Genomic DNA, 21,732 nt, shown 5'->3' with positions numbered 1-21,732 from the left:
ATACAACCTAACGATTTTGAAATGTTTGTTGTTGCTGGGCTTTGGTGGTGTCCTTGTGGTTTATTGGAAGGAAGCAATATACTTTTGCAATCTCTGGCATATGCTAATTAACCTGTTGTTTAGTTTTGTTTGTTTGTTTGGGGTTTTGTTTGGTCCTTGGTTTGTTGTTGGGTTTTTTTCCCTGAAAAAATATCCCAGCTTATTTTAAGGAACTTAGACTTTGTCTAAATCAGGGATATAACCAGGCATTTTTCTCTTGCCTTCCTTGATTTGCAGTGCATGGACGTCTGCAGTGAGAAGTTGTATAGATCCTGCTGATTCACTCTGGCAGATGCTAATAGTTAACTGCATCCTGTCTGCAAGGGTGTGGGATTGTCTCAGCAGGATGCAAACAAAACTGAATCAGGCATGGCCAAGCTTGGATAAAGGGACCCCTTTTTGCTTCTGTTTTAGACATCAAAAGAAGCACACCAAATATGAAGGTTTTTTTATATTGAATGTTTTAAGGACAGGTTCACTACAACATATACTGGCAGGACTCTTTGAATCTAAGTTTAAAAAATTAGTTATTACAGTATATCCTGATCCCATTGAAGAGAATACTACTGCATCTGTTAAACCCAGTGTTTTAGCCTTATGCTCAGTAGGAGTACCCATGCAGTGTTGTGCATCTTCCGATAATGAGAACACTATCTGCTAATTCAGTGACTGGTAATATTTGTGCAGTTGGCCACAACTGCCATGGTGTTATTCAAGGCTGTCTATATAAGCAGCCAGATCAGAACATCAGATCTCTGTCTTCTTTCCCATTTGAGCTGGTGGTGGAGCTTTTAAATATTCATTACTCTTAAAAGACGCAAAAGTCTGCAGATGAACTTGGTATTGGCTCAGATACCAGAGCGCTGCATAGCAGCCCCTGCCCAGCCTCTTTGCATCGTGCTTCTGTGCTGCACAGGCAGGAATTTTTAAATCTGATATTTGCAATTCAGCATTGAGGCTCTGCCACACTGCCAACTTATTAAAAACATAATCGTAAGGAAGGAAAATTTCCTGTGGCTTCTTGGGAGTTCTGGAGTTTAAATCACTTTACATTTATGATCATGAACTCTGATGATGGAGTGCTTCACTAATTGATCAACATGAAAGGAAAAAGAAAAATGGTCCTCAAAATATTCTTTCCATGCACTGAGCTTAAAATTCAGTGTGTTGCTGCCCAGTGATGATTTCATCTTTATTGCAGGGAAACTAAGTGAAGTCGTCTTATCCAGTTAAGCTATGGCCTTTTTTTCCCAGATGGGTCATGAAAAGATCTCTACAGTAGCAGCCGTTTGAAAATATTATCTCTTTTCCCCACCCCAGGATGTTACAGAGGATTTACTGGATAGTTTATTTGCTTCAGCAAATACCTGCTGCACTTAAGTCATAAGACACTGAAGAAATACTGCAGTGGGGTCCTTTTTATATCACCAACAATGTAACTGCATTGTCAATTACTCCTGAAACAGTGCTGAAGAGTTTATGGGAGGGCTGTGAATCGTACTGGAATCACTGTTTTGGGATTAATTTCTCTTTTAAATCCCAACAGGGAAAGATTTTCATACACTGAAAAGGGATTAAAATGTGGTATGCTCTTTTGTGGTACAAAGAGAAAAGAATTAATTTCCAGAGGGGTTACTGCTGATTTTCTAGAGAATGTCTATGCAAGTGTTGCAAATATGTGATGTGATGCTACACAGCCAGCAGTGGATATTGAAATAGCTTTGATCCTTTTGCTGTATCTCTGGGACTGGAGATTAGGATTTGCTAGATGATAGCACTCCTTTTATTTGAAATAGCCTAAATTTTGGAATAGTTCAGAATGTGTTTTCATTCTAGCATGGATCATAAGTGAACTACCAGAAACTCGGTGGTTAGCACATTTGGGAGTGTTTGGAGAGATCTGTGTTCCTGTCCCTATTCCGAATCATGTCCCTGTGCAACTGGCTCTTGTGAAGTCTTTTTCTCTCTTCCTTTAGGCTCACAAGAAACATGTGTTATTTGTGGAGAAAACACTTTATTGAAGCTGATGTTTCCCTCTTAAAGGTGGGGCTTTCTAAGCAGTTGACATTTTTTCATTGAAAGAATTTCAGAAATTTAAGGCTCTGCAAGTTGTTTTCATAGAGCCTCATTATTTGCTGTGTCCCTTGAAACCCTGTCTACTCAATTCATGTGAATATATGCAGAGGGGCAGGCACATTTGGAAGCAAAATTCTGTAATAAAGGCATGTATGGGAGGAAGCAGATCATTTTCACTGATCTTTTTGTCTCTTTTTATTTTGTTTTTACCCTTTCTTTTGCTATAGCAACAATGCAGAGTGTCGATGCCATAACATGTTGCAGATGATCTGGACATTATCTTTAGCTCAATCCATCTTCACTTCCTGTAGAAGATGGATTGTTATCTGTGAGTACTTTTGTAAACTACTCCCTGTATATTCTACCTCCTCCTCGATATATCCTCTATATACCTTACCTATAGGTGGCATATTTATCAGAGTATTTTCATTTATGTTCAACCAGATCTCATCTTCTGCTTTTGGATGCCTCTCATTAATATTTCAGATGCAAAAGGTCCCTTCAGGTTGCAATACATCACACCTGACTGAGGAAAAGTAGTGTTGCTTCTTTCTTAAAAGTCTGTCAGCTATTCTTTCCTGGGATAGTTCACCTAGTTGGAAGCGGTGGACCCTGCTGTTTCAATCTATCTTCTCTTTTGTTTCCTTATTAAACAGCCTGTCTCTTCCTAATAACTTGCAACATATCTACATTTCCATCATGGATAATGGCCCTGATGTGGTCTATGTCACTGAAACCTGGCAGAGTGAAATATTGCCCTACCCCCCCCAGTTTTGCCTCTATCATCAAGTTTGCATTATATCAGGTCATCAAGGAGCTACTGCAGCAATCCTTCATTCTTATTCCAGCTGTCCACTAGTGGCCTCTCATGTTTCATCAAGTGAAACATTGAAATAACAAGGTGTGTGTATTTATAGCTTCATTGTTGATTAAGTATAGTAGCTAGCTTGTGAAGTAGCTGTTGGGAAATAGGATCTTAAATCAGAGCTCATTTTCCCCCTTCAGCTAGGATGACAAAGGAAATGAGATATTCCTAGAACTGTTGTCCACAACTAGACATAATAAGAAACAAAAGCTACAGCTATTTGACTACATTAATTAACTCTTCTTCAGAGCTACACATCTGTGAGCTGGTAACTGCAATAGCTTCTCAACTTCATTACTTTAAGAAGGTATCTTTAAGTAGCATATTTTTTTTTTTTGGTGGTGGTTTCATTTTTGTACAGACCTTTAAATGTAGTGATACATAGCAAAATGACTTCTTACTGATCTATGAAATTGCAATTTACCATCCCCCAAAACAAGCAAATAAGAAATATCAATAGAAAAACACTCAGAGCCTTTGCTACCACTAGAGTGTACTGTAAAAGGAAATTTTACAACGTAGCAGTCATCAGACTGCACAAGACATAAGTCTCCTTCATTTGTAGGTAGATCTGTGTAGTTCACAAATTGTCCTTTGGCCTTGTTCTCTATGTTCTTTAGCCAAAAGACTAGCTGAGAAGAATAGATGTTGCAGATGCAATGAATCCTTTGACAAACACATCAGCAGCGTACAGCTACAGAATGGCATTGAATGTCCTCATTACGCAGAGCCAGGCCTGATACTGTGCCCCTACGGACATTAGGGTGTGTTGTAACTGCAGGGAGGATTACCCAGCTGCTACTTCCCAGTGAGAATTTGGGATAAATTGCCGAACATATTTACTTCTTTCTGGGAAGTTGCTGTGTTGCTGGTCCCAGGGTGCTCCTCAGGGGGTTCCTGGACCATCTCTTCACCCCTGCTCAAGGAGAAGGTTTGCAGTTCCATCTTTTTTTTTTGTTGCTTGCTGATATTAATATCTCCTGACTCTCTGATGAAAACACTGGTTTCCCAAAAAGCTATTCCTTTTTTATGTCTGAAGGCTATTAGCACCTTGCTGAGAAAAGTGCCTGGTCATGGAAGGTCGTTTCCTAGCAGAGACTGCAACAGTGATCTCTTCTATCACTCTGCAGTCTCAGGCCTCAATAGAGCTGTAGTTGTCCTTGTTCATTCTTTTCTCAGTTATCATTTTCTGTCACTGCTTTGTATTATAATGCTGCTCCTGGTAAACATGGGCTTAAGGAAGAAGTGGGTTTCATTTTTCATCTCTGAAGAAACACTCAGCACTATTGGTGGGTGGGTATATACCCTTCTCCAAGGGCCTCTCTTGGTTTAGGTCTCACCTGTTTCACATGACATCTAATGTTTATTTACCTCTTTGCTTTTCCTTTCTGCTTATGACAAGAAATAACAAATGACCACCTCATCATAAGAAAACAGGAATTCATGATTTAAGCTGTTTGGCACATATTGTTCATTTAATTACTGCGTGATTGGTGTGTGACAGCAGAGTAGGAGTGATATGGCCACACGTTATTGTTTCAGGTTGCATTTTTTTATGGTCTCCCAGAATTAGATCATCATCTCCCCTCTCCAGCCCCCATTTCTGCCAGCAGGTTCAAACCTGCTCTGCTGTGAAACTGCAGCACAACCAGTGCACTGCAGATCCAAGAGTGCTTGCTTCAGTACCAGAGCTCTAGTCATAAACAGGGAGCCTCTTGATTTAGCTCTCAAGGCTTGAAACTTTTGTTTACTCTCCAAGAAACTTCATTTAATGCTCTTGTTAAATAAAGAATAAACCCAAGAAGTGCTAGAACCCCTTTTTGAGAGTGATGTTTTTGGTATCAGTTACCTTGGCCTGCCTGACCTTTCACTACAATTGAAACACTTCTACTCTCTTAATGCTTTACCAACTTGGTGTTATGTTTGTTTTAAATATAGAGGATGTAGCACGTCCTAGCAAGGCATGAATAGTTTTCAAGGCCAGGATTTTCTGTTGTTGGGCTGTCTTTTTCTCATTAACAAGTTCTACTTATTTCGGGTTGGAACTCATCAACCTGAAGATTCAGAAAGGTGGGATGAAGTTTGTGTTTCTGAGAACTGATTAAGAATTCTAACACCTGAAAATGAAATTTCTACTATAAAACATCACCTAAATTACTGTAAATCTTCATTTGATTAACTGTTATGCTACAGGTACATACTTTTCTCTGTAAGTGAACCCAAATCTATTATATTTTGCCTTTTGAAATCAGTTGCTTATAGATGATATTTGTTTTTTTTAATGGAAGTAAAATCAGACGATTATCTGCAGTAACAGATTGGAGAAACTGGGGAACGTGCTGCCATGATTATTCCCGTGTTCAGTCAGTTTGTATACACATTTTTTAGGAAAAGAGTTGCCTAGAAGGTTGTAGGAGAAGCATCCTATGAATGAGCTGTGCTGTGAGCTCTTAAAGGTATGACATAAGAACAAAAGGACATGAGGGCAATCTGCAGGGGCAAAAGAAGGTGAGAGATTTGCATCCGCACCACACATTGAACTACAGGTAAATGCAAAAGGACTAAAATGAATCATAGAATCAACTGGGTTGGAAAAGACCTCTGAGATCATCAAGTCCAACCCTTGGTCCAACACCACCGTGGTTACTAGGCCACGGCACATCCAGTCTCATCTTAAAAACACAATGATCACATTAACAGAAACTGATAAATATGAACTGAGGCTGAAAATGAAGCAATATTCAATGTGTTTTGGAACCATATCTTATTGATGAATGGAGCACAGGATCTTCTTTGCTTACAAGTATAACCTGAAAGATGGTGTTTCTTGTTCTCCCCAAATAATCCACTGATACTGAGCTCCTTGTGTGACTTTTTTTTAAATGTGTTATTTCTCAGTAATAACAACTGTTTTCCCTATTTGTTTTCAGTATATACTGTTAGACAGAGTCATGTGGGCTTTGACTTCTCTTACCTTCAGTAGAGTAGTCTGGTTCAACCAAGATCAGACAAATACTGTTTAAGGAAGAGCAGAAAAAACAGAGGAGAAAGAAGGAGGACAAAATGATGGTGCAGTAGTGAGGTTTCTGATGTTTGTTTTCTCATTTGAATTAGTCATAAGCTAATTCATTGCATATAGGGCAAAATCAGAAAGGGAGTAAAGGCCTATCAACAGCCAAAAATGTGACACTCACTTGATAAGATGTGTCTTGTTTCAAAATGACTCCTCTAATTGTCTTTTGGCTCATTGTGGGGAAAAATATCTCTCCCTTTTCCTTCATTTTAACAAGAATAAGTATATATAGACTTTCTATTAAAATTCACTAACTGTGGTATTGCTTTTCCTTTTATCTTCTCAGCCAGGTTAATAAGATTCTGTGCACACTGCAGAACAATAACACTCTTGTCTGGTCAAAAACACATTTTACATCTTCTGGGAGGAAGTAATCCTTATGTAAATATGCTGGTTGCACCGTTCATTGGGAGTTTGCTTGTGTGCTGAAGAAGCAAGGCTCCTAGCTGATTGTTTAGAAGTAATTAATGCTTCCAGAATTGTTTCTCATGCCTACAATACTGCAAGAATACTAATATACTGTAATTGCAATGCTCCCAATTCAAATTCAGTGGCAAAACTACACTGTAAACAAGTATAATATGTCGTTCTCAGAGCAAGATATTTTATGTTGGTAAAAGCATTGTTATATATAACTATATTCCAGGTATTTCTACTGGCACAATACTGACCAGGTGACACATCTCTTTACAGCCTGGCTTACAAAGAAATGGAAGTTGTAGGTCATAGTAGACACAGTACTTATTATAGTTCATGATAAAATGCCTAATAAAGAACTTTCTGGATCCCAGCTCCTTCCTATTGAATCTCTTTGTCCAAATGTGGGATAGTGGCACTTGCAAAGTCTTCTGTGCAAACAAAGCCAGTAAAGAGGAGCCAAAGAAGTGGTAAGAGCTTCCAGGAATAACCCGTGTCAGTTTGAAATTGTCATGCTAGGATGATCTTTTAGGACCTTAGCAGCCACTAAGGCAGAAAATACCAACTTATGACTCCCTCATGCAGTACTTGTGAAACAGTTTGATGGAGGTCATGACATCTGCCGGACATGTGGACTGTAATTAACAATTCCAGCCATGGGCTTTAAGAGTCCTGGTCTCATGCACAGGGGATGTTTGTCCTGCTGACCTTGTGTGGCCCACTACAAAGAAAGAAGCCAGGTGCAAGAGAAGGATTGGTGCCTCTCTTCTTGCCCCATATTTGCATGCATTGGTCCAGCCTAGAAGTGGTTGTAACTCGATCCATGTAATCAGAATGACTTGCTCAGTGTGCCTATTTAAATCAACCAAACCTGAGCTGCAGAGTAGGAATTACTGTGACTAACGAGGAGAACATCTTATACGAAGGTTGGACATTGCTTGAATGCTGAGTCTGAAGAAATGACCTTGAGTTGTGCGTCTAACACAGACTTTTGGGATCACCTTAGACAATGAATCTATGTCTCTCTTCTCGTCTGATAATGGGAATAAACCCTGCCTTATCCTCCTGCTGTTTTATCTAATCATATTTAAGTTCAGGGAACAAGACTGTCACTTAGTAAATGTGTTTAGAACCCAGTTTGCAGGTGGAGCCTCTAAGCCTTGGAGGCCACAGTCATAAAGGGATTTACATGGCTTTGCCCATTGATTTCCATGGGAAATACATTTGTGGGTCTTGGCTGTGGATAATACAAACACACAGTAAGCATCAGAAATAAAATTTGCAAGACTGTTTAAAGGATTATGTTGGAGTGGAGAAAAGGGATGGTAGAAAGAAAGACAGCAAAAAAACCCTGAAAGAATAAAGAACTAAAAATAACAATATGTAAGTTTTTAAGATTTATACGTTAAAGATCAAACAGACCATGCAGTAACTTGCAAAGTCTATGCTTAAACTGCGCTGAAGGTTAAGACGCTAGTAGAATTGTTTCATTCATTTCTTTGCTTCCTTCTTTATGATGAAGAGCACTAAATCTATGTTATCCTAGGATAAAAAAGATCCAGGCCATGGAATATAAGTGGAACACTTGTGTAAGGAGGCTTTCTTCTGCTACTGTTACAGTTTTGGCATGAAACCTAAGCTCAGATCTTAGTCTTGTCCAGTGGTTAAGATCTTGCTAATAAGTGTATTGATTATGTAGAAAATTTAAGGCTTCAGTTTGAGCATGACACTGAAAAGGATGGTGCAGAAGATATTAGAGAATGATAACATATTATTCTCTTTTAAAGGTTTCTGTCATTGATGTGACTGAAACAACAAACCCACTCTGATAAAGCAAAATTCTCCATAGCCAGAAAAGATTGGAATGAACTTCCCTCTCTGAATGGGGAAGCACAGGAGAGCAAACATCAAAGAAATACTTTTCCAAACTACTGCTCTGCTGTCTTGCTGAGCTGAGGAGCAACTCAGATCTGTGACAGTACTTGTCTCTCATGCCTTGCTTCCACTCTAGCCCTCACTTCCCTCTAAATGAATATTGTGGAAAAGGAAATAGAGAGACAGAGCCCAAGTGCATGGCTCTCATCTCCCCTACTCCTACAGCCACAGTTCAGCCCTCAGATAAAACCTAATTCATGGCCAGAGAGGAAGGAAGGGAACTCTTCCTCTCCTCTGGGTATAGACTGCAATGAGTATAGACTAACACATGAGGCATTTTGAAGGTGAAGACAACCATGTTATTGTTTGTGGGGTTTGGTCCCTAGTGCTCTGGGAGGACAGAGGGACCAGTGAAGTCAGCTGCTGCATGACTTTGTGTATGATACATTGACATAGAGTTTAAACTGGAAACCTTGGGAGAGATGTACAGTTATTTTGCTGTCAGCCAAGATTTTGCAAATTGATTTCTGTCTCTGTTTGATTCTCTCTAAATGGATACTAGTTGTTTTTGCATACTGCCACTGACCTCACCTTTTGGTTAAAGGGTAAGAATTTAAAAGGATGTTCTGATGATAAGACCTAAATTCAACATTCTCATGGGGAGCTAGGAATACAAATCTCCTTGTCTTCCATGAGAATTTTTACTTCTATGTGAATTTTAAAAGTTCCTTCTCCTCGCATCACTGCAAGGCTGAATTTTTGTTTGAAGAAAGCTGCCCAACAAGGTATTTAAAACCTGTGTAAAACCAAGCAAAGGAACTGCTGTTGTGCTGCAGCAATATTGGAAACAAAAGTTACTCTCATTTCATTCAAAACTCTGGATCAGAGAAGAGGGGATGAAAGGTATTCTGGCTGCTATTTGATTTTATTTCTCCCAAGAAAATTAATTACATTATTGCTTTAATAAATTATATTTAATGAAAAAAAAAGCCAAACCCCAAGGGGTATGTTTGGGTTGTTCAACCATTCAGGTCTGGAAATTGAATCACTTCTAAGTCAAACTGAAGTGCTGCAGAAGCAGACTCTATGCAGAAAGGAAGCAAGGCAGCTTTCCATTTTCCCAGGTGACAATTTAGCATTGAAAAATTGCAGTATGTTAAAAATACAAGAAGTAGATTTGCCACTCTAATCTCTTCAGTACCTACTTCCCTTTCCATGATTATGGTAGATATCTATTAGGCCTCTTTCTGAACTATTTGGTAATTATGGCTGTGCTGTGGTGCTGTAGTTCAACAAAGCTGTGACTGAATGCATAGGGTCCCTTGCTTAGTTATGTTCATGCAACATATCATGGCTATAGAAACTGACACTGCTGAACAATCTTTATGTAAAAATATATAGTTTAAATGTCACATTTGCAGATAAAAAGGGAACGTTCCTATCTATGCAGGTAGAACTGATTTTCTTCCTCCACAAAAATACCACAGTTCTTTGGGAACTGTCTTTTATTGATGGATCTGAAAATAACCTTCTTAAGCCTTTCAGTCAGACTTAAACCTCCCAGTCAGAATGGTCTGATGTCAGATCTACAAAAGTTACAGTGCCTAAATTATAAGCTTGATTTACTTTTTGGGTGTATGAATTCAAATATGTTCTTTGCAAATCCTAGCAATTTTGGTGTAATCAGAAGAGATTACATGCAATTTCATTGTCACTGAAACTAATATCCACAAGGCTGAGAAGCACAGACAAGACAGCATTCTGTTCTGTAGGAATAATAGCCTACTGTGTGAAATAGATGTAAGATTTCTGTGATATATTGGGCTGTCCAGTGGTGCCACAGGTAACATCAGTTTTGTGCATGTAACCAAGGTTCAAAATCTTACTTGCTCCATTTCTTTCTGTTTGTGATTTTCCTCCATTAACTAATCTCTTTCTGGTTATGTTTTCATCTTTGTTGGGAATCCAGTTAAGGAACTGGTTCAGATCACATTCTTCTGGGAGTTTCTATAAAAGATTAACTACAGTAGTAATGAAATATGATGAAATATTAAAAATATTTTAATTCAATTATGCACTTTTATGAACTTGCTTTGTATTTACAGCATTTTGCAGTAATTGCCAGTCTTTTTTCTGTCTCAGTGTAAGAGGGTCCACAGTGCCCAAGGAGCGTGAAAACATTGTGACTTATAAAATGCAGGCTTGGGTCTTCTGATTTACTTTAGCATTTTGCATTATTTTCTTGAACATGAGTCTTCAAAAGGTGATTGTGCATCTTTGTGTGTGTGTGTGTGTGTGTGCGTGTATAATGGTATGTGCAAAAATGGCTGAAAGTGATGCTGGAAATAGGTGTCACAGGGGGATGGTGCTGGAACTTTTTTCCACTTGAGTAGAAGTGTTTATTTGGTGATGGGAGGATGAAAGGGCCTGGTTTTATTGTAATTCTCTCTCAATGCAAGTGAGCTACTTGTTGAAGAATGTGCGATAAAATAACTTTACCTTACCCACAGCTCAGACTTACCGGTCTCCAGAAATATTCCAAGAAGAATCAGGTAGAACAGGTGTTTCTTTTAAGGACTTCAAAGCAAGTATATTGGATTCCTTTAGAGTAGTTTGTACATGCTAGATTTGGGATTCTGCCTCATTGGTTCCTGCCCACTTGGTGAATGCCATTTCAATACCAGTTCAGTGCTTTGCTGCCTTTTCAGATGCAAAGTGTAACTTTCAGCACTTTTCGATCCCTAAACATTTCTGGCTCTGTTCTTACAGGTATTCACTTGTATGAAACACTGCAGTGGTTATAATCGTGGGGCAAAAATGACACTACTGTCCTTGGAAATGTAAATCAATCCCTTTTCTAAGACTTTTGTGTTGCACTGGATATGTGTATATTTTTCAAGTCTTTTTGGAGAAAATGCTGAAGTTTATACCACGCAGAGCAAAATCCACTTGAAGAGTTGATGGTTTGTACTGAAGAAATCGTCATTTGTGGTCATTTTAAATTCCTACTTTCCTTTAATGTTTGAAAGATGCTATCAACTGAACTCTAATAGTTTTATCTTTATTAAATTTTATAACAATATGGAAAAAGAGGAGTCATTCAAACCATTTCCAGTGAGTCTCTAGTTTATGATAAAATCTATAATCATGTAATTTGAGTTTTACCCAGCTTCTAAATGCTGTGAGCAATTTCTTTCCCATATTGAAAAACCTGCTGTCAAGATTGAAAAGGCTGGAACGAAGAACTGTATGAGTGCTTAGGACTGTGAGGATATGAGTTATGAAGACAGATTAGACAGACCTAGCTACAGGCTGTAGTATATTAGACAGCATAGATAAATTGAGGCTAAGAGGGCATTTCACAGTGGGATGAAATATACTGAAGGAATGCTATAGATTGATACCTCTTAGTGGTTTAAGACTAGTTGCTTCAAAAGCATGAGGTCACATCCCATGAAGCTGACAAGTAGACTTGGAAACTTGTAGACAGGCCATTGAAGTGAAGCATTTGTGTTCAAACAAGGGAAGACTGTAGCAAACTGTATACATAAGCAATAAATAGAAATTGCCTCAAGAGGAAAATGGATTAAACAACCTGAAAAAGAGAAATAAAAACATGGTTCCAGTTGAAGAAGAGTGAAAGGACTGGGATAAAATAACCTAGATATAAACAGAACCTTTCTTTAAGAAAATACATTTTTCCCCCATCTACCTTCCACCTTGCCTTGCTGACCTTGTACAGTTTCTGCTTATGTTTCAATCAATTTGGATGTGCTTTCTGCTGTTAAAGCTTAGGGCTCCCCCAGGGTATGTAAAGTAACTCAAAAGGATTGTGAGTTGCAAAGGGTTTTGAAGTACTTTTATTTTTAATTTACTATGAAAGTGTAGTAGCATGTACACATATCTCAGACCCAAATTAAACTGTATCCTTTTGTAAATTTACTAAGATTAGCTCACATACCTGCAAGTAGAAGACTTCACTTTCCCCATTTAGTCCTTTAGAGAATTTCAAATTATAGTTATTTGTAGAAAAAGCTGCTTATATTGTATTACAATAATGATTTTTTCTGTATCCCACTAACTTTGTTAAAACAGCATTGACTTATAACTTCCTGCTGCACTGATCTGTGTGTTAAAATCTTCATCTTATCAGTTGTACTCATAGTGCAGAAGTAAAAAGGAGCTGCTTCTTGATAATAAAGTGGAATTTACTTTCCTTGGAGGTGGCAGCTGTAGGAATGGCTTATGCTGCCTGCTGTTACCTTGTCCTGCATTAGCAGGATAAGGCATACCTGTGGTGTGATAGGATGGAAGCTGGGAGGTGGCAGCAGTAAGGTTTTTTTGGTTCCTTTACTTGGAGTGCAGTGGGTTTTAATGCCTTGGACTGTAGCTGGATGCCCACCCAGCCACTCCCTCTGCTCAACAGGACAGGGGGAAGAAATCAGATGAAAAAGCTCATGGGTGGGTATTAAGAAAGGGAAATTCCGTACCAGTTACCATACAGCCAAAATACACTTGCCTTGATGAAAATTAGTTAGATTTATTGACAATTAGACCAAACTTGGATAATAAGAAAAAAACTATACAAAATTAAAACACCTGCCCTCTCCTCACCCTTTTCCAGGCTCAAATTCACTCCTTCATTCCCAGCTGGAATCCACTGTATCTGGCATGTGAAGCCCTGGCCACTCCTCAGAGAGGCTGCTCCTGACAGTGCCTGAGTACTTGCACCCAATACCCTGAGATGTATTAGTCTCTTTTTTTTTTTTTTTTTACAAAGCTTAAAAAGTATTTTTGACAATTTTAGCTTCTTCTTTTATGCAGTCTATTTTCTGAGACATTCCTTTAGTTTCTTTAGAATTAAACCATAGTTGAAATCTTGCTGTATGTAAATTAACCTGAAAGGAAACCCTTTTCTCTGTCAAAACATTCTTTTAAAGTGAAATGATACTTAAAGACTAGTTTTGAATGCACATTAAAGAAAAGATTGCTGCCACTTTTCTCGTTTCATTTAAGAGGTGACCCCAGTTGATCTGGCTTTCTTTTTATTATTATTATTTTTAAATTAGTTGCTTAAGCACTGCTAGATATCTAATTAAGTTCCCAATTTTGTGAATATTCTATCCTCGGATGGCTTCTTATATTAGTAAATAGTTCTCACAAGGTCATTGTTTCCACCTGAACTTTTCCCTGTTTTTGAACTAATGGTAGTGGGAAATCAGAATATCACACTGCCTTTTTGCACTTGGATTAAAAAAAAAAAAAAAATCTATTTAAGTAACTTGAATAAAACCATAGCGGTCACACTGCCCACATGATCATGGGAACAATATGATCACAGTGGAGAATAATTCCCACTGACAATTCACTTAAGACAAATTTTACATCTGGCCCAAAGTCGTGCCCGGAAGGGATATCTATGTGTACCCCTCCTTCAAGGATAAAAACCTAGGAATACAGTAAAAACAAACTAGAAGTTTTCATATTGAACTTATAAAGCCAAAGTTTGTTAGCAGTCTTATAACACAACCTTCTTACCAGTTGTATCCTGTTAAGATGCTGTACCTGCTTTTTTTTCCCAGAGAGAAGCGTTTCATTCCTTTTCTTTTGGCTAAGCCTGGAGTGCAAAGCACAGCAGCTGCTGTCCAAAGATAGTAGACTTACAGGTGTGTATTTTGCAAATGTGGAAAAAAAAATTCAGCCAGAGATATTTCTTTCTGTTATTTTAGAACTTGCTACTCTAGTAACAGGAACAGCTTTCAAATTTCTTTTCTGTATTTTTTTTCCATTTTTTTTTTTAACTAGGATATGTAAATACTGAACCAAATATAGAGTCTCCCTTCACACGTCCAGCATTCTCCTGATGTAAGATCCTCTAATATAAATGTCAGTTCCCTTGCTTATTTTCTGGCAGAATATTAAAATTAACACTTGCATTTTCACTTGCATTTCCAACACCTTCGTCTCAATGGCCAATCAAATCTGCAGAGTAGCCTTTTTCCTCCCACCAGTCTGAATAAAGCAATCTCTGATCTGAAAAAGTAATTTTTTCGTCAAGTGTTTTCTCCTCTTGCTTGTATATAGGATGTGATTGGAAAAATCAAACAAAAATTATGTAAGAAACACAGAGCTAGAAACAAAATTTTAAAGCATTTCTGCAAATACGTAAAATATAACTCAGGGATACTCCTTTTGAGCTATCAACATGCTTTTTAACAGGGTGGATTTGAGAGATGCTAGAAATTCATTTAGGAAAAACACTGTAATGACAACTTCCAAATTCTTTTTGTGTTACTGTGGCAAATTATAGGCTTTTTGCTGTAATACAATACGGAAATTTGCGACTGCATCAACATAGTATCTAGAAAAATCTACATACCCCTTCATCCACACATGTCCACTGTCAGTTCCTCATACTGGTTGATATTTAGAGTTTTATCTGAGGTTTGAATTTTTGAAGAAGGTGTGACTCAAATGTAATGGTTATGTATGAAGTAGAATTCTCAAATTGTTGTTTGTCAAATGTGTATATTTAGCATAAAATTCAGGAGTCAAAGTTTTCCAGCTTGGCTGCATAACAACATACGCTGCTTTTCAAAACTGTCTACTTCCAGCCTAGTTTCCTATGGTTTGCCCTGAGACTGAAGCACTGGGATTTCTCTTCACTCCTGTATTTACACCACAGTGCTTTTCAAATGAATATACTTTCTGTGAGGGGGAGGAAAAGAGGACTCATAAATCCATGGATGTCATTGCCTCCTAAGTGAGAGCTGGATGCCTCTGTGGCATTGAATGGGAGGCTCCAACCTCATTAGGGATACTATTGTGCCAGGAGGGCTGGAGAGTGCCCTCTCTTTGGGCAGCAGTATGGAAGAGGGTGAGGAGGATCTCTTTGAGTGCTGTGACTCAGAAAACCTTCTGCTCCCCATCTGGGATGAGAAGACTCCTTCTGTTCTATAAAACATCGTCTGTCTCCACACCTGGTATTTAGGTGTGCAAGCAAATCCTACGATCTGTAGGCTCTTTGCAAGACTGTCAGGAGGGTCACTCCAGACCCCCAAAGGAGTGAGTGAGTCTTGTCTATGGCTTGATTAGCATCTTGAGGTGATCAGCATCTTATTGACCAAGAAGAGAGCTTGTGATAATGGAGTACAAGCTAGGGGTACAACCTGTGGGATTAAATAAAGCCTCTATGTGAAAACTGAGATTTTTTTTCCAAACTGAGAAGTTTAGACAGAATACATCTGAGCAATGATGAGAGCTGTGGCTGATTATGTTGCTCAGAACCTTAAAGTATAGGTCTTCTGTACAAAAGGTGACATGCTGCATGAGTTGTTTCTTCTCCTATGAATTATGCAGTTATATGCCTGTTGACACTCTTCTTGTTTCGTCTTCTCTAATTCAGACCTAATTTTTTTTTCCCAGTTAGGAACCCAGGTCTCCTTCGAGTTATAATGACTTGGTTTATATGGTAAAAAGACTCCATTTGTTTTGAATATGAGCGTGATTTTGATTGTTCCCTGGTAAAATGCTGTAGTTAAAAAAAATAACAAAAAACAAAATCCAAACAACAACAACAAATGATACACAAACAGCAAAGCACTGACATGATAATGTCCTTTCCCAAGCCTAAAGAGCCCGTGGCTGGAAGGCAAAATTTAGGGTCTTGGTTTATAAATTGCTGTAGCTAAGATAATAATACATCATTCTCAGCTATCACAGAGTAGAGCCAAATCAGATATAATGCAGATAAAATCCCCTTTCTGCAGATTAAAGTGAGTGAAAAACAGGGATAAATTGCAATCCCCAAATCAGTGGCAATACAAACTAGACAGGAACCTCCTACTAAGATGAATATAATTGCATCTTGATTTCAAAGGCTCCTAGATTTGTAATTCCTAGAAAAATTAAACAACAGGTTTCACCTAAAGCTATTTTTAGTGTCTACAGGTGTATTTTGGTGATGGTAAGAACTGTTGATATGTCAAAGGTAATTTTTGATGGTGAGATATTGAAGGAGAGCACCAAATTGTATATATTATCACATTTGATGATGAGCAGCTGTAAGCCCAAACTAACATAAATTAAATGTGTATCACATTTTTCTGTACCCTGAGGAAGTGCAGAACAAAGTCATATAGTGATTACACTTACACCAGCATGCCATTAACAACTCCAGATGGCAGCACTTTAACTGCAAACATTTCCAGGTGTAATGAGAAGGCTAAAAATAACTAAACAGCAACGCATGACCTAGTGACAGCCTAATTTGCAAAAGGAATGAAGAAACAAGAGGACTGTCTAACTGAAGGCATCTGAAAGAAATGGCTTGAGCCATGAACAAATTCATGTAAATTTTCTTAAGGAATGACATATGCACAATCTGTCTTTGCTTTCTGCATAATTCATCATGAAGATGAAAATCGTTCATTCGTGTGCAAACTTATATGTATAACCTGGTTGGAAAACACTACATTCCTTTCAAAAAAAGGCAAACCTTCTTCATTTAAGACTGTCATCCTGATAGGACAGCAGAGGAATTCGTATTTGCCTTTCAGCAAACTTGTTCTCTGGTTGGTTGGTTAGTTTATTTGTTTCAAGACAAGATACTGGAATTTAAATATATGCATTAAAAGCAAGGATATTTTTCGTATTTTGCTTATTGCCTGCAAAGTGCCTTGGGACATCTTAAGCAATTACCATCCATTTAGGAATGAATTTTAAAGGATAATTTTATTTACTCTGTCACTTCTATGCTATCAATCCTTATATCTATGAGCATGAAGTGGATTGACTGCTGTTGGCTTTGAATAAAAGTAATGATTTCTGTCAAATATATTTTGCATCATCTTCAGAAAAGTTACTGAGCCTAGAACAGAGATGAGAGTGCAGATTGCTACCAGTGCAGAAGTGAATGACAGATGCAAAGCTCTTTCAATGAGAAACTGTTATTTATATAAAGTTCAGGTAAATCAATGAGAAGTAACTGCTTCCCAGTTGCTGTTTACCAGTGGATATGGCTGTATGGTGAAGAGCTCCTTCTGAGGAAAAAGCAATATCTTGAAAACAATGCTGTTTTCTCTAATAGTCTGTAAACTTTCAATCTATTTTAGCACTAACATAACCTTACAGACTTAGGTGGACAGACTTCTTTTTACTGCAGCTGATAAAACTTGGATGTCTTTAAACTGTCAGTGGTGACTTTATTAGTGTATTTCGGTTCAGAACTGTCCACTGTCGGCAAGGATCATACACACTGTAATTGCAACAGTCTTAAATGTCTCTGGGAACAAACATGAAGAAAAGTTTCCACTTTTGCTGCAGAACTGAGGGTGGTTCAGATGAGTCTGTTTTCACAGTCTGAAACTACAACCAGCTCCTGAACCTGCCCCCAGTGTGCTGTAGCTGTGCTGCAGTCTCTTGTGAATTTCGCATTCATCATTTTGCTCTCTACTGTTGCCATCATCCCTCCCTCTAGCATGTGTCTCAAAAGGAGGGTTTCCTTCTTCCCTCTCTCCGGATCAGAGCTGAAAGTCATCATTTCCCTCCCGAAGCTGAAGGGATTGGTTCCTGCTGTGGCTTGCTCAAACCTCTTGTGACCCCCCAAACTAGATGACAGCAAGGATGGCATACTCATGCTAAAATCACCAGTATCTCTCATAGTTAACATGCCTATGTTTGTTGAAAGAAGGAAGAGAAAATTATGTCTATCAATAACCTGAAGTGCACAAGATCAACTTTTTCAGACAATAGAGAACTGTTGTTAAAAATTCATCTTCCTTGTCTATCTCTGGATTGTATCTTTCAAAATAGGCAGGCAAAAGAGGTATTATTTATCATACCACCATTCCAAAAAATAAAAAAGGCTCACAAAAAATGTGATTTTCTGTCCTGAACACTGGCAAGGTAGAAAAGTGACTTCTTCTGCTAATAAAAACACCTTAGACAAAAAAATCCAGACTTGCAAGACCTGTACATTCCCTGCACGAGGATGTCGTGAGCTCTCATTTATTTCTGCTCAAGTTAAGAAATCAGGAAAACCTTGCTAAATTAAGTAAAGTTTCAGGTTTATGAGCCTTATGGTTTAGACTCAAGAGATAAGTCAGGCAAACACCAACACTTTGGCTGCTTATCCAAATTAACCCTCATACTTTCTGAAATTTGTTCATGGCTCATTTTCCCAATGCAGGAAGGGAAGTTAATGAGAGTTTTGCTTATATTATTCTCACTTCCAGTTTGACATATGTGGAAGCTAATGTAAGTTTAAAAATGCAATAGTTCAAGCACACTGTTGTGGTAGGCAAATATTTATACATAATCATCTTGTTATATTAAGGAGTTTATTATTTAAATATGTTCTGCCTTTTGGGATATAATAATTTTTGAAATATACAAAAGCAAAATAAAACGTGATGACTTTTAAAACATCTTTTTGTGAATGAATATTCTGATACCAGAAAAATTTGTTGTTTGAAATTTATTTGTTTTGAAGGACTTGCATCTTTACTGGATATTGCATGCCTTCATCTCTACAGAGGCATTTCTATTTGGAGTTTCCATCCATGCCTGCCTCCCTTTTCATAGCCACGAGCCTAAATAGAGGAAGATGTTTATCATTTTCCATTTAGAAATTAGTATTCTGGTCCCTCTGCAGTGCATATAAAATGCTCGTTATGCTGGAGTTTCACTGGAGTAGAAATGATTGTACCAAGGGAAAAATTTCTCTCAATCAGGTTTGAAGTGCATGCCTCAGGGATGGGGGCATCATCTTCCTTTCTTGCACACAGTCACTCTTCTTATATCAACACCAATTGTGAGGTAAGGTTCAAAGCTTGCCTGTGAGTTTGTTCATATTCAAGCCTGCTGAGAACAACCTGTCCGTTCCTCTCAGCAGTCTCATTTCTTACACTAGAACTTCTTTTTCTTTTCATATCTATATAAAATATACAGAAACTATCTCTTTCGGTCAAGGACTTTGAGAAGCCTTGAGTTCTGGTTAGTTCTTAACATCCTTTTGAAGTTTTCCTCTGAAAATATTCTGCTGTGTCTTTTCGATTAGACTGTGAACTCCTTGGAGTTCGTGCACTGCTTTGCAGAATTTTGAATGGGGAACATTGGCTTTTACTTAATGTGCATAAAGACTGGGGAAAAAGTTCTTACATGTGATAACCTAGTTCTCTATAGGAAAAGTGGGAGTGGATGAAAAATTTGCTCTGATTATTTGAGGGAAAACTAATATTGCTGGAACTATCTCAACTTTTTATCTCCTGTCTTTGAGAAATGTATTTAGGAGGATGCCTGCATTTGGGGCATCCTCAATTACCTGGTTCAGGTAATTTTAAATAAAAAATGATAATGTGCAGTAGGTTACATTGAGGAAAAATAAGGTGGATCATCAACACAGGCTTGTGTTTTCTGTCTGAATAATGGTAATCTTATGTTTCTGCAGAAAACAAAGTAAGTTTGTTGCAGCACGAGCAGTCTCAATCAGCAGATTTGTTTCTTGATATCCTCAGTTAATCTGACTTCCTTTTTTTTTTGATGCTTTGCCTTGAGTTTATCTTGTTAGGAAATTCCTGATTACCTTCTGGGATAAAGGCAATTCCACATTAATTAACAGCTGCACATTGTTATGAAACTGTGCCTGGGAACCTTCCTGGGAACCTCAGAAGGAGAGAGGTCTGTGAAAGACTATCAGGGTGCACTGCTATGTTGTAGTTCAGTGAAAGTCTATAAGAAGTTGCTTATCTGTGGAAAAAAATTTTGATTTTTTAAAATTCAGCCAGATCTTTAGCAATTGGTAAAGGTTATTAAAATAGCCATTTGCTTTTTTTCTAGTTCAGTGGCTTTAGAATAAAATGACTGTAACAAACCAAACTGAAAAAGTGCTGTCCTCCTCCACTTCTGATTTCTGCAGTGGTATTGATCTACATTATTCTACAGCTCTGGTGTCTGGCAGAATCACAAGATGATACACCTATCTGACAAAATGTGCCCACATCTTTAAAGTTTCAATTATTTTAGGGAAAAAAAACCCAACCCTGAATGCTCTGAAATTCCATCAGGCTTAAAAGGAAAACAGTTTAGTTACTAGAAGGTTAAGAGGAAGAATGAACTGAAAGGAATTCAGCTGTTTTTAAAAGTTGACTAGATTACTTGAACTTTTAACACCAGAATAAAAATTTCATTGAGCAATGGGAGAATATCTTCCCCCTTGGAGCTGCATGTAAACTATCTTACTGCATCAGGAGACACTACTTTTACTTGACGGCATTTCTGTATTAAATTTCATGCTTGCAAACACCATCACAAAGGAGTTGAGGATGGAGGATATATTCAAGACCCAGTAGGAGTTTTGCTGAAAAAATGAATGCAAAATTAGCATTAGAGTCTCTTGAGACATCAGGGATTCTTCGATTTTCCTGTCTATTTTCTTCTTACTCCTTCTGTGAAAGTCCAAACTCAAAAGTTTATTCATAATCCATACAGTTGGATAATTTGCTGTCTTGTGGTGGAGCCAACCTGTTTCTCTCTGTAGATCCACTGTTGTTGCATGATACTACTTACTAAGGTGGGCATTTAATATTTTGTAGGAGAACGTAAGTCTGCAGCAATTCCAACATCTTCACCCATCACTAGGAAGCTGAGTTAAAAAGTAAACTTTGCAGTGCTGGAGAGACCAAGGTAGAGCCAGAACTGAATTTGTGCCAAGCTGTAATACTACTTACAGAGACCCATCACTGGAAGTGTTGAAGGCCAGGCTGGACAGGGCTTTGAGCAACCTCATCTAGTGGAAGGTGTCCTTGCCCATGTCAGGAGGCTTGGAACTAGATTGTCTTGGTCATGGCACCTGCTTTTCAGATATTTATATGGATTACTGAGATCCTCTCTCGGTCTTCTCTTGTCTAGACTAAGCAGGCCCTCAGTCTCTCCTCATAATCATCTTTGTAATCTTTCTCACAGAAAGGTAAATTCCCTGGGTCTGCTTGTGTAAATTTTTCTAGTGGGATGAACTCGGAGATTGGACAAAGACTTGCTTAAAAGAATTAAAGCAACAACAACAACAGCAACAAAAGGCAAAACCTCTCTCTCTACCACCTAAAGATCATCCTCCAATAGTAGGAAAGCTTAGGGAAGAGGTGGTGAGGGATGTCTCTGAACAAGGAGAAGGTTGTGCAGCTTTCCCAGCTGATGTCTGCTCAGAAAGCTTGTGGTGCTCCTGACCTGCCAGGCTCCAGCTGCTGGTCCTGGATGGTGCCCAGGCTGTCCTTCTTCAAAATATTGGGAGTGGTGTTCCAGTGCAAATGCAAGCAATATAGAAATTAAGGTGAGTGCTTTTCCTCCATAAGTCCAGGGGCTGCTCTTTCACTTGTACCTATTCACCTCC

This window comes from Empidonax traillii, unplaced genomic scaffold (genome assembly GCF_003031625.1).
Source record: "Empidonax traillii isolate 1590-97213 ecotype Southwest subspecies unplaced genomic scaffold, ASM303162v1 scaffold140:size1466565, whole genome shotgun sequence".
Classification (NCBI taxonomy): domain Eukaryota; kingdom Metazoa; phylum Chordata; class Aves; order Passeriformes; family Tyrannidae; genus Empidonax; species Empidonax traillii.
The sequence above is the reverse complement of the archived record's forward strand: the minus strand, read 5'-3'. Positions refer to the sequence as shown.